Source organism: Hyperolius riggenbachi, chromosome 2 (genome assembly GCF_040937935.1).
Source record: "Hyperolius riggenbachi isolate aHypRig1 chromosome 2, aHypRig1.pri, whole genome shotgun sequence".
Classification (NCBI taxonomy): Eukaryota; Metazoa; Chordata; class Amphibia; order Anura; family Hyperoliidae; genus Hyperolius; species Hyperolius riggenbachi.
Window position 1 is genome coordinate 414756086 of NC_090647.1, and position 14219 is coordinate 414770304.

General features: G+C 45.7%; 1 long non-coding RNA gene across 1 annotated transcript in view; it reads left to right on the forward strand.

Moving 5' to 3' along the window:
* The window catches only part of LOC137544524 (uncharacterized), a 266952-nt gene extending 252947 nt beyond the window's left edge, over window positions 1-14005 (forward strand). Inside the window, exon 3 of the long non-coding RNA XR_011025895.1 lies at window positions 13932-14005. This is a non-coding gene — a long non-coding RNA (uncharacterized lncRNA). The remainder of the gene's footprint in view (window positions 1-13931) is intronic.
* The last annotated feature ends 214 nt before the right edge of the window (window positions 14006-14219 follow it).

Below are 14219 nucleotides of genomic sequence, written 5' to 3' on the forward strand. Positions count from 1 at the left end.
GATAAGTCATTACGTCCATGCATTGACTATCGTGAGCTGAACAAGGTTACAATTAAGAATAGATATCCACTGCCACTAGTTCCAGAGCTCTTCCAAAAGTTACGTGAAGCAAGAGTTTTTACCAAGCTGGATCTCAGGGGCGCATATAACTTGGTCAGGATTCGAAGGGGAGACGAATGGAAGACAGCTTTCAGATGTCGTTTTGGTCACTTTGAATACTTAGTCATGCCTTTTGGACTATGCAATGCGCCAGCTACATTTCAATACTTCATTAATGATGTGCTTAGAGAATTCATCGACCACTTTATCATCGTGTATTTGGATGATATTCTAGTATTTTCCCCTTCCCTAGAAGTTCACAGAACTCAAGTTTGTCAAGTATTAAATCAGTTAAGAGTAAACAACCTGTATGTGAAAGCAGAGAAATGCGAATTTGAGAAGCAAGTCATACAGTTCCTTGGTCTCATCATTTCATCTGAAGGTTTCACCATGGATCCACAGAAGATCCAATCAATCCTTGACTGGCCGGCTCCTATTAATAAGAAGGCAGTACAAAGATTTGTGGGTTTCGCAAATTTTTACCGCAGGTTCATAAAGAATTTTTCTGCAATCATTTTACCTATTACACAGCTTACTCGCCAACAGGCGCAGTTTCACTGGTCCACAAAGGCACAAGCTGCCTTTGATCTATTGAAGCAGCAGTTCACCTCCGCTCCAATCCTGAAACATCCTGATCCAGAGTTACCCTACATCTTGGAGGTAGATGCATCAGAATCAGCTGTTGGTGCAGTATTGTCACAGAGACAGGGTCCCAAGGCATTGCTTCATCCAGTGGCATTTTTCTCGAGGAAACTTACAGAGACAGAGAGGAACTATGATGTGGGTGATAGAGAGCTTTTAGCGATTAAGGTGGCATTGGAGGAGTGGAGGTATCTATTGGAGGGTGCTACTCACACAATCCTGATATTCACGGATCATAGGAACCTGGAGTACCTAAAGACGGCTAAAAGACTCAACCCCAGACAAGCCAGATGGGCATTATATTTTTCTCGATTTTCATTTCACATTACCTACCGGCCTGGATCAAAAAACATTAAACCCGACGCCCTGTCCCGCATGTTTCCAGATGATGACTCCAGGACTTCACCTGATACAATTCTGTCCAGTCAAAATTTCCTTCTCATTCAACCAGCTTTGGCTGACCAGTTACGCCAGGTATCCACGGAGCTTCCTGCTAAACTCAAGACTAAATTGGTTCAGAGGGATGGTTTGTGGTGGTACAAGGACAAGGTTTACGTACCTGAAGAATCTCGTGTTACAGTTCTTAAACTGTGTCATGACCACTGTCTAGCGGGCCATTTTGGAGTATTCAAGACTCAAGAGTTGGTACAACGTAATTTCTGGTGGGCTGGTCTTAAGAACGATTGTAGGAAATACGTCGAAACCTGTCGAATATGCAATCAATGCAAAGGATCTAAGCTCAAGCCCTGGGGTCTACTGGATCCATTGCCTGTTCCTCCAAGACCTTGGTATTCTATATCAATGGATTTTATCGTAGAGCTGCCATGTTCAGATGAATTCACCACAATATTTGTTGTCGTGGATCGATTATCCAAAATGGCGCATTTCGTGCCTATGCAGGGGACTCCATCAGCCAAGTCGACTGCATCAGCATTTGTGAAGGAAATTGTCAGACTTCATGGAGTTCCATGTGACATCACTTCTGACAGAGGTACACAATTTACCTCCCGTTTCTGGAAAGCCCTCTGCAAACTGCTAAACATACAGCTCCACTTTTCATCTGCATATCATCCCCAATCGAATGGCCAAACAGAGCGCACAAATCAAACACTGGAACAGTACCTCAGATGCTTTATAACCTGTTCTCAGGATAACTGGTGTCAGCTACTTCCATTAGCGGAATTTGCATACAACAACTCCATACATTCTTCCATTCATCAATCACCCTTCTTTGCTAATTATGGTTTCCACCCATCTTTTCTGCCTAATCTGACAAGCGAAACTTCAGTTCCTGCTGCTGGAGAAATGGTTAGGTTCTGGTCACAGAATAACAAGATCCTTCAAGACACTATGTCACGTGCTCAGGAGGGTTTTAAGAAGAAGGCTGATGTTCACAGAAGAGGTGATGTGGAGCTCAAGGAGGGAGATTTAGTATGGCTTTCCACGGTTAATCTGAAATTGGCTTGTCCATCCCGGAAACTTGGGCCCAAGTTCATTGGTCCTTTTCCTATCAAGAGGAAGGTGGGTCAAGTAGCTTATGAACTTGTATTGCCAGCTACTCTTAAGATTCATCCAGTTTTCCACGTATCGTTACTTAAGCCTGCTGTTTCTGATCCATTTCCTGGACGCAGTATTGAACCTGCACCACCAATTATGGTCAATGGAGAGGAGGAATTTGAAGTTGAAGAAATCCTGGATTCTCGAAGGAAAGGCAGGTTTCTTCAGTATCTGGTAAAATGGAAGGGGTATGGCCCTGAAGAAAGTACCTGGGAATCAGTTGGTGATGTGCATGCACCTAGGTTGGTGAAGAGATTCCATCAGAAGTTTCCTACTAAACCAGGTCCAAGAGGCATCCGGAGGCTGCCCCTTAGGGGAGGGCATTGTCACGGTCAGTTACCTGTTCAGGCGAGGCGGCTGGCACATACGGGTGCTGGCAGTCATCCTGGGGGGTCTCGGCGGGCTTCCTCACGGGGCGGCCTGTCGGTGCTCTCCAGCGCGCGTTGCGTTGCACGACGTAAGCATTGGCGTATCAAGACGCGGATGTGGGCGTTGTGCGCGCGCGCGCGCAAGGGGTGAACTGTTTTATGCATGTCTCTGGTTGTTGTGCGTGCGTGTGTGCGCGCGTGCACGTGTGTGTGTTTGCGCATGCGCGTGTGCGCATGTGCGCGTTTCACGTAGCACTGTGCGTGCATGACGCGCTACGCTGTGTGCGCGTGACGTGTTGCGCAGTGCGCGCCAAACGGCCTATAAAAGCCCGGAGAGTGCAACACTGCGGTGCTGTAGTATTGCAGCAAGTTTGCACTCCTGTGACGTGACTTGAGTCTGCCCGTTTACTTGTTCCTGATTACTGATGCTGAACCTGGCTTGTCTGATTACCTGCTCTGGCTTTGACTTTTGCTTCGTCCGACTACCCACTTTGTTGCTGACCCCGGCCCGTCTGAGAATCCGATTTGTTACTGACCCATTGCCTGTCCGAGAACCTGCACTGTTGCCGACCTCTGCCTGTTTACCTGCTTACCTGCTCACTGGAATCCAGTCTGTTCCTGCTACCAACTACAAGCTGAGTCCTTGCACTACCCGACTCAGCCTGCGGGGGCGCTTCAGTTCCAGTGTGGTCCCGCCATCGGTTCTGTTAGCGCTCCTGCCCTTTGTTCACTGGCCGCCTCTGTACCCATTCCAGAGCTACCAGTTAATAAGTCGCAGGGGTTGCTGTCCTCAGCACATCGGTCTCCTCCCATCAAGGTACGTGACACTGGGCGGCGCTGACTAGCGCTGCACTATATAACCACTTGTCCCTCAGTCTCACATCGTCTGCCGTTGCAAATGCTTAGCGTGTTAGCACACAGACCTCAGTCAGATCCTACAGTGTGGTTGAACCAGGAAGGACCTGGGAATCCACACTGAGCTAGATTACCTTCTCATGTTATGTTATTCTATGTTATGCTTAGACCAGTTCCCGGGGTGTTGTGACTACGGAACTCACACCCAAGACTAGGATACTGTGTCAGTTCTATGTTATGCTTTAGACCAGTTCCAGGGTGTTGTGACTACGGACCTCACACCCAAGACTAGGATACTGTGTCAGTTCTATGTTATGCTTTAGACCAGTTCCAGGGTGTTGTGACTACGGACCTCACACCCAAGATTAGGATACTGTGTCAGTTCTATGTTATGCTTTAGACCAGTTCCAGGGTGTTGTGACTACGGACCTCACACCCAAGACTAGGATACTGTGTCAGTTCTATGTTATGCTTTAGACTAGTTCCGGGGTGTTGTAACTACGCACCACACACCCAAGACTAGCACTGTATATCTGTACTTCCTTGGTTCGCCACTAGGCTGTAGTAAGATAGGATCTCACAACCAGATAGGACAAATCTGTTCATATTAGCAGCAGGGCTTCCTGCAACCAGGCCTAGGTCCCTCTCCTAGGGAGCCTTTGGCCTAAGGGAATTCACCCATGTCTAGGAGTGAATTTCCTTCTACTCACTGCCTCCAGTCTTCCTGGCAGTTCCCTCTCAAAGTGTTACTGTGATACTGTACACTCACGTCTCAGGTGTCCAGAGGTTAGACATACCTGGATTATTAGTGATTCTGCAGATCATTCATAATCCGGTGTATATCTGCATTATTGGTGAGTCTGCAGCCCACCAATAATCAGATTCTCTCTGCATGTTGACACCGATCGTTACATTTATCTGCCATTTATGTGCCCCTATAGCCATCCTATCCAGATCATTTTGCAATATGTCACTAAATTGTGCACAATTTTGTATCATCTGCAAAAGAAAACAACATTACTTTCTACTTCATTTACTAGGTCATTAATAAGTAAATTGAAGAGTATTGGACCCAGTACTGACCCTTTGTGGGACCCCACTGCTAATGGTCAATAATTTTGAATTGGATATAATCCATTGACCACAACTCTTTGCCACGACTCCATTAGCCAGTTCCCTATCCATGCACACAGACTTTTCCCCAGCCTTGAATCCTCAACCTCAACTTTTGCATCAGACTGTTGTGTGGAATAGCATCAAAGACCTTTGCAAAGTCCAAGTATATCACATCTACAGCATCCCCAATACCCACACTAGCATTCACCATAAAAGCTGAGCATGTTAGTCAAACAAGGCCTGTCCTTAGTAAAGCCATGTTAGTGCTGAGAAATAAGATTATTCTCTGCTATGAAGACTTGTATAGCAATAAGGCCCGGTTCACATTAGCGGTCGCCGTCCGGAATCGCCGTGCCGGAGCCAGACCGCATGCAGAACGGACGGAACGGATGCACGGCATAGCAATGAAAGCCTATGCGTCCGTTCACATGCGTCCGTTTCGTCCGGACCGGATCCGGACTCCGGCATAAGACCCAACATGCGCTATTTTTTGGTCCGGCTCCTCCGGCAGCCGTATCCGGAGCGGAGCCGGACTGCACCATCCGGCCAATACAAACCAATGAGAACCGGAGAGCGCACAACACACTGGCTAAAAATCCGGATGTTCTACCCCACTTCCTATGCGTATTGTAGCGGCGATTTTGGATGGGGACACATGGGCAAGCATTTTGGAGTGGAGCAGCAGTGACTTTAAACGTGCTGGAGATGTTGGCAGTATGTCGGAGGTGGAGGTGAGTGCTAAACAGCGGAGGGCCTGATTCCACAGGTCCACCTTCTGCCACCCTCCCAGACCCCAACATTTTTATTCTATTTCTACTATCTTTTGCCAAACGGATCCGGATCGCATCCTGATGAACACCTGATGCAACCGGATCCGGATCGGATCCGGATCAGAACCGTACGGTTCTGATCCGGATTCGGTCAGGTCATCCGGTCCGTTTGGCAGAGAACCGCAAGTGTGAACCGGGCCTTAGGAATCCCCCAAATCGTTTACACACAACAGAAAAGCTACAGATCTATAATTTCCCAGATATGATTTTTTGTTCTTCTTAAATAATAGGAAAACGTGGGTTGTACGCCAATCTATTGGAACTATCCCACTTGAAAGCGGGTCTCAAAAGATAAGATAGAGGGGTTTATCGATGAAAAAAAATGGATTCCCTTAGCACCCAAGGATGCTTCCCATCTGGGCCAGGTGTCTTAGCGGTTTTGATTTCATTTAGTCTTGCCTTTACTGCTTTCTGTGTTAAAGAGACACTGAAGCGAAAAAAAAAATGATGATATTATGATTTGTATGTGTAGTACAGCTAAGAAAAAAACATTAAGATCAGATACATCAGTCTAATTGTTTCCAGTACAGGAAGAGTTGAGAAACTCCAGTTGTTATCTCTATGCAAAAAAGCTATTAAGCTCTCCGACTAACCTAGTCGTGGAGAGGGCTGTTATCTGACTTTTATTATCTCAACTGTAATTGAACTGTTTACTTTTCCTCTGCTAGAGGAGAGTTCATTACTTCACAGACTGCTCTGAAAGACTCATTTTGAATGCTGAGCGTTGTGTAATCTGCACATATTATAGAATGATGCAATGTTAGAAAAAAACACTATATACCTGAAAATAAAAATATGAGAATATTTTCTTTGCTGCTAATCTTCTAGTAATTATTCATAGTACACAACCAATTCATTATATCATATTTTTTTTTTTCACTTCAGTGTCTCTTTAAGTCTTTAATATTAAAATTGGAAGATTGGGACCCTTCAGCATCTTTTGTTTTTTGTCTTGCAATTTATCTGAGCTTTGCAAGATCTGACTTAGAGGTCAATTTGTAGGGACACCGACTCCAGTGAAGATTGCAAGTGTCTTTGATTTTTTTTTTTCTTGTGAATAATTTTTTTTCTTGTAGAATGTTCAGATTCAGATTGTTCGGAAACTGCCTTATAGCTCTTGAGATGGACTTGAGACTGATAAGTGGCAACAATAACTTCCCTGAGTTTATTGCTAATGGTTTTACTTTTAATCCAAACCTGAATGGTCTACACCAGCCAGTTGCCAAAATGTCTGTGCTTAGTGGTGGTCACACTTGCTGATCAATTAATCAGGTACAGTCGATTTACAGCACATGGCTGATATTTACCTTTATAATGACTATGGAAGTGGTAAGGGTGTACTTCATTTTTCACACATTGATTTTACATTTTGATATTGATTTTACAGTTTAACTTAAGGTGCGTACACACACTATAATAAACTTGGTTTACGCAGCGAGTCAGTGCCATCTCTGCTGACAATCTAGTGTGTGTATAGACCAGTGATGGTGAACCTATGGCACGCGTGCCCGAGGCGGCATGCGGAGCCATCTCTGTGGGCACGCGTGCGGTGTCCGCTACCACCACTAAAATCTTAACAACCCCCGCTGCCGAGAACTCCGCATGCCATCTGTCTTGGGGGGGGGGGGGGGGGCGGAGCAAAACGAGCATCCATGCACGGAGATGTTTTTGAAAGCTCTGCTCACAGGGGCGCCTGGTCAGATGTCAGCACATCCTGTCAGTGCAGGACTTTCGGCTGGCTGCAGGAAGGTACTCGTGGAGCTGCGCGCTGCCGCCGGGAGAGGAGACTTCTGTCAGGTGAGTAAATTCTTTTTTTGCAGGTGAAATGCTGATCCACATTGCATTATTTTCTGCTTAAATGTTGCCCACATTGCGTTGATTTCTGCTGAAATGTTGCCCACATTGCGTTATTTTCTGCTGAAATGTTGCCCACATTGCGTTATTTTCTGCTGAAGTGTTGTCCACATTATATTATTTTCTGCTGAAATGTTGCGCACATTGCGTTATTTTTTGCTGAAATGTTGCCCACATTGCGTTATTTTCTGCTAAAATGTTGTCCACATTGCGTTATTTTCTGGTGTCTGTGGTAACTGTTGGTGCATTTATTATTTAATGGTCATAGTTGGATATATTTGCTGCTTTGGGGTTACAGTATACTAATAAATAGCATCACACAGTTTCTGCACACCCATGATGCGAATCCTCGTTTCACCACATCATGGCGAAAACACTGCTTTCTTATGCCTCGCTGTTACATCATTACATTAGATCCGCCCATACAATGTCATGGCCATGCCCATTGTTCGGCACGGCCGGCTACGCACGCCGCAAACACCTGCATCCCCCCCATCCCAGGATGAACCCAGAAAAATCCGGTCACTGTAATGTTGGCACTCAGTGGTAAATAAGTCGATTTTGGTTCGCAGTTTGGGCACTCTGCCTCTGAAAGGTTCGCCATCACTGGTATAGACTGTCTTTTTTTATTATGCGCCTCCTCCTGGCATAAAGATCCTGACGGTGAGCGCGCGCACGCGCTAATGCACCCCTGTGAACAGCAGAGACACCTGTCCTCGGCGTGCTAGACGCCCGTGGTGCGGGAAGACTGGCAGGCAGAGAATCGGAAGCAGCTGCGGTGGTAACGCCATTCACCGCCGCTGCTATGTCGCTATTCATTACACTTAGAACTGAAAGAGGGTGTACTTTCTTTTTTTTATGACTGTATATACAGCATCTTATAAAAGTGAGTAAACTTCTCATGTTTTTTTAAATATTTTATTATATCTTTTAATGGGACAATACTGAGGATATGACACTCTGATACAATATGAAGGATCTAATAGCTTGGTCACCCCAGAGTCCATCTCAAAACCTTTGGAGCCAGAGCCTTCTGTCATGCTGCCCCTACACTTTGGAATTTCCTGCCACACCCAATCAGGACATCTTCCTACCTTGAAGCATTTAAGTCCAAACGGAAAAGCCACCTATTTTGTCTGGCATTTATGAACATCTGAATCTTTCCTCTGTAAGGGCCCATACATTAGAAGATTATGGGCAGACTCGACAAAGAGAAAAATGTATCTCTAATCGAATCTGATTAGAGATACATTTTTCTCTTTGTCGAAGCTGCCCATATACTGTAGGCCGATTCCCGTCCAATTTAGCATGACATCTTCAGGGAATCGTCTGAGCCCGCCACGTCCGCCCCTCCATGCCCCCCTAATGTATAAATGTGCCCCCCAGTGTGTGCATTTAGGTATGTATAAATGTGCCCCCCAGTGTGTGCATTTATACATTACCTGTCCTGTGTCGGCCTCCACGCGGTGTCCATAACCTTCGGATGGCTCTCCATACACGCCACTGGCGCATAGTGTCCGACGTCAGACGCTATGTGCTGACGTTAGAATCTATGCTGTTTGCCAGTGGCATGTACGGTGGTTACAGACACCGCACGGAGGCTGACACAAGACAGGTAATGTATAAATGCACTCCAGACGGGCACATTTATACATTATGGCGGCAGTGGCGGGGTTTAGTTTTTTCTTCGGTCATTCTGAAATTGACCGCCGTACCGCTGCACACCTGATCAACAAACTTCGGCCCGACATCTTGCACCAGGCAGGATCAACTAATGCGACCAATTTCGGCCAGAAATTGGTCGCGTATCGTAGATCGAGCCTGCACTTGGCAGCACCGATTTTAAACCAGTTTGATAAGAATAATCGAATAGGGTTGGTTGATCAGCCGCCAAAGTCGCCTGATGTATGGGCACCTTAACACAGTCCACCTTGTAATGATCTAAGACATATCTATTTGCTTTGAGACCTATGGGAGAAAAACACTTTACACATGTTATTGTATTGTATATTGTATTGCATAGTCGGTGTACAGCTTGTAGAACAGTCTAGATTTGCTGTCCCATCATATTAACTTAACACACAGCCATTGATATCTAAACTTCTGGAAACAAAACTGAGTACACCTCTAAGTGAACTATATGCTACTGCGAGAGGCAGGATATAAAGCCAGCTTTAGAAATAGATTCAGTTTACAGGTCATATTCAATAAATCCTGCAGTCCAGTACACATGCTAGAGTGTTGTTACCCAAGGCGGCCAGTTGTGGCAAATTCCCAAGTATCTAGTGTAGGGATAGCTGCCCTGATGCGGCACCAAGAGATCTGGAGAGGAGGACCATCTCAGCTGAGTGCATTGTCCATCTTAAACTTCTTTCACAATGTATCCTGAAAAACTGATGCATTTTAACTGATCAGTTACTCCATATCAGTGCATTGTAGAAGAAAAAAAAAAGCTTTCAATTAAAGTGCATATAATATGAACTGAACCATAGGGAAACATGGATGTCGCCTTCACTTGGGCTGCACATCAGTTGTCCGCTCAGTTATAATTCACAGCAACTGATTTAGTGTGAAAGGATACTGTGCCATACCGACCTTACCCATCCCCTGTCCGCCCTCAACAGCATTAGAATGCATTGCGGAGCTGTAGCCTAGCAACGTGTCTGTACAGCACTCCAGCTCTCACCTTGTTACCTGAGGGATCGAGTCCTGATCACAGGTGACAATCTTTGCATGTGTACACACCTGCAAGGTGCCGATACATTAGAACGAATATGGGCAGATTCGACCACGAGACAAATTTACCTCTAATCGAATCTGATTAGAGATACATTTGTCGCTAATTGAATCTTCAGATACACACAGGCCGATTCCCGTCTGATTTCAGCATGAAATCATCAGGGAATCGGCTGAGCCGCCGCTGCCCGCCCCGCCGCTGCCCCCAAAATGTATAAATGTATGTAATGTAGTGCATTTATACATTACCTGTCCTGTAGCAGCTCGCCAGGTCCATCCGTCCATCTTGCCAGGTAAGCCGCATACACGCTAGCGGCGCATAGCGTCTGACGTCAGCCGCTATGCACCTTCGTGACATCAGAGTGCCGCCAGCGTGTATGCAGAACCCTGCGAGAGGGACGGAAACCGCATGGAGGCTGACGCCAGACAGGTAATGTATAAATACACTACACTACATACATTTATACATTGCAGTGGCGGGGGTTTCGTCGTCTTGTCGCTCTTTTGCAATTCGGACACCGTACGGCCGCGCACCCGACCAACCAACCTCGGCCCGACATTTTCCAACATGTCCCGAAATTGGTCGCTTTGTCAGTCGGGCATGCACTTAGCAGCACCGATTTTAATCCAATTTGATTATAATAATAATAATATTATATATATATAATAATATTGGTTGGTCTCCTAGTGTAAAGGTGGCCATACACTCGTTAGATTAGCAGCAGATAGATCATCAGATAGATTTCTGATCTTTCTGATGTGTTTAGGAACACTTTTTACTAGGAACAGATTTCCAATAGATTTCAGTATGAAATCTATTGAAAATCGATCTGATGGCATTTTTGCCATCAGATTTCCATTAGGTCCAATGCAAAGTGATAAGCAATCTCAACAGATCGGCCTAGATTTTCCAGCATGTCAGATCGATTGAAATCGATCAAAATCGGCCGCAAATCGATCGGCCGGTCAATCGATTTGCGATCGATCGATTTCAATGGATCGGCCGCTAATCGGCTCAGTGTATGGGACCATTAAGGTACCCATACATCTAGCGATGATGGGCAGATTCGACCAAGAGACAAAGCTCTCACTAATCGAATCTGATTAGAGAGAGATCTGTCAGCTGCCCATACACCTCAGGCCGATTCCTGATCAATTTCATGCTGAAATCGATCTGGAATAGGTCTTGTGCGCCGCATCCACCACCCCAACGCTGTCCCCTAATGTAAAATGTCCTCTAGTTGCCTAGTGTAAAGTATACATTAGCTGTCCGTGGCCTGCGCTTGTCCCTTCGCTGCTCCAGGCACTTTCCATTCTGCATCCACGCACTCCCCACGTGGTGTCTTAGTAAGGGCACGTGTGTGTGATGTCACAAGCGCAGGCCACAGACAGGTAATGTATACTTTACACTGGGCACCGGTGAGACATTTCACATTAGGGGGGACAGCGCTGGGGCTTTCGTCGTGTTTGTCGATCGTCGTGAAATCGCATGCCATTCCCGCTGCGCACCCGATCGAGCAAGTCAGCCCAACATCTTGCAGCTTGCGTGATCGAGAATGCAACCAATTTTCGACCCGAAATTGGTCGCATTGTCGGTCAGGCATCCACTTGGCGGCACCGATTTTTATCCATTTCGATTATAATCTAATCGGATGGTCGATCGGCCAGCCGCCAAGTCGGCATCTTTACTACTGTAAAATAAATTCTGTATGTAAAATGCGCACTCAGAAAATAAATCCCTATTTGCAAATCAATGTTGCCATCATTATGACACTACATTCTAGATAATTAGTATAGCAAATACAGGCAGACAATTCTTACTTGTTTTCCCCTCCTTTGATGCAATCACAGTTGTGTGCTTGATGTGAAGGAGAATGAGGCTGCTAAAATCCTGAATAGTATTGTGTTAAAGCATGGTGCAGTTAGAGTAGTAAACAATGGTACATTCAGAAATAGCTAGTTAATTACCAATGCAGAGGTTTAATCCTTAGGAGCTTTCTCTGATTTTGAGTTGATCCCTTGAGGGGTGTAAGCTGAATTACCTAGGATGACACTGCCCAGGGCACACAAGGGGCACATGGGAAGGGTATCCCAGCTATTAATAGAGTTGTAATGCCTTTAGGACATGATGTCACCACAGCCTGTTATTGATTCCATGTGTTGTCTCTCTGGTGTCAAACATTGCTACATAAAAACACAGCACATGTAGGATGCTTACAGGCTGGTGGCTGTTGCAGGTCAATGGTCACTACACAAGCTCCATACGGATCCTGCTTTGCTGAGAAAATGAATTCAGTTGAATGGCTGCATGCTGAAACCTGGTGTTTGTTTTTGTTTACTTTTTTATAGCAGTTTATTGTTGAGTGAATCTCATGATATATTTGATGATGATGATGTTATCCATTCAGTCGTGTCCAACTCTTGGTGATTCTATGGGTTAGCTCTCTCCACGCTGTCCGATTTTGTACCATTTCTGCCAGTCCTGTGTCAGCTTTGATGGTGTCAAGCCAACGCGTTCTCTGGTGGCCTTGTCGCCTTTTGCCACTGATCAGTCTTAGCATTAGGTCTTTCTCTAAGGAATTTGATCGCATCACGTGGCCGAAATATGTGAGTCTGAGTCTGGTGATCTTGCCTTCCAGTGACATGTCTGGTCTTATACGTTCCAATACTTCTTTGTTCGTCATTCTTGCTGTCCATGGAATGCGAAGCAACCGTCGCCAGCACCACTCGAAGGAGTCGATTTTTCTTCTATCTGCTTTTCTTAGGGTCCAACTTTTGCAGCCATACATGGTTATGGGGAAAACAATGGCATGAACCAGTCTACATTTGGTCGTAATGCTAATGTTTTTGCTTTTCCATACTTGGTTCATGCTTACCATCGCATTGCTGCCGAGGGTTATCCGACGTTTTATTTCATGACTACAATCACCATTCCGATTGATCTGAAAGCTGAGGAAGGTGAATTTCTGCACACACTCAATCTTTTCATTGTCAACTGCTATCTTGATATTGCCGTCACCTACTGTTGTCATGATCTTGGTCTTTTTGATATTCAGGTGGAGGCCGAACTTTGCACTTTCATCTTTGATTCGATTAACCAGATTCTGCAGGCCAGAGGAGAGTTGTGTCATCAGCATACCGAAGGTTACTGATGTTTCGTCCACCAATTTTCACGCCAATTTCTTTTTCCTCAAGATCCAATTTTCTCATAATCACTTCGGCGTAAATATTAAACAGGAAGGGGGATAGGATACAACCTTGCCTCACACCTTTACCAATTTTTAACCAATCCGTGTCTCCATAGGGTGTTCGCACTGTGGCTTCTTGGCCGTCATATAGTGATCTTATCAGCTTAACCAGATGAGTTGGCACGCCCAGTTCACCTGATATATTTAGCCTCATACTAACCACCTCTAAGGAATAAAATATACATACCTGGGGTTTCCTCCTGCCCCCTCTGGCCTGATCACTCCTATGCCTTCCTCTTCTGTCTTCCCGTTCACCTGCACTTGGACCCGAAAAGTCCTCCAGTCCGGGGCCAACTGCGCATTCGTGGCACAGCCGCACACTCCTGCCATGTTCACATCGTCAGTAGTGCTCTGCGCCTACACAGTACTACTGCACAGAACGCTCCTGGCGAGACAGGGGAATGCACCTGGGCGGATAGCGCATGCGCCGACTGCCATATTTTCCAGGGTCAGTAGCGGGCGAATGGGCAGTCGGAAGAGGACGCCTTGGGAGCAGTCAGGCCTGAGGGGGCTGGACGAAGCACCAGGTATGTATATTTTATTCCTGTGGGCCCATCTCAGGTACCCTTTAATAGCACTGATCCTGCCCACACAATTTTTCTGATGATACCATTTTATTATGACAGGATAAAAGAAAGGACTTTGGTGAAATTGGTGCCTCTCCGAGGACTTGTTCCAGAAGTCATGTGGTGTACAAGACAAATTCAAGGTAGGTCCCGTATATACGATGGTCTTCCAAGCCTTATTCAATCATGTACTACCATTATGAACTTTGCTGCATTCCAGATCAGAATATAACAACTTCACTAATGACATTTTGGCTGTTCCATCATCCTACCCTAATGCCTTGTACACACCATGCAATTTCCCATCAGATAGATGGGTCGATAGATCATTTCCGTCAGATCCGATTG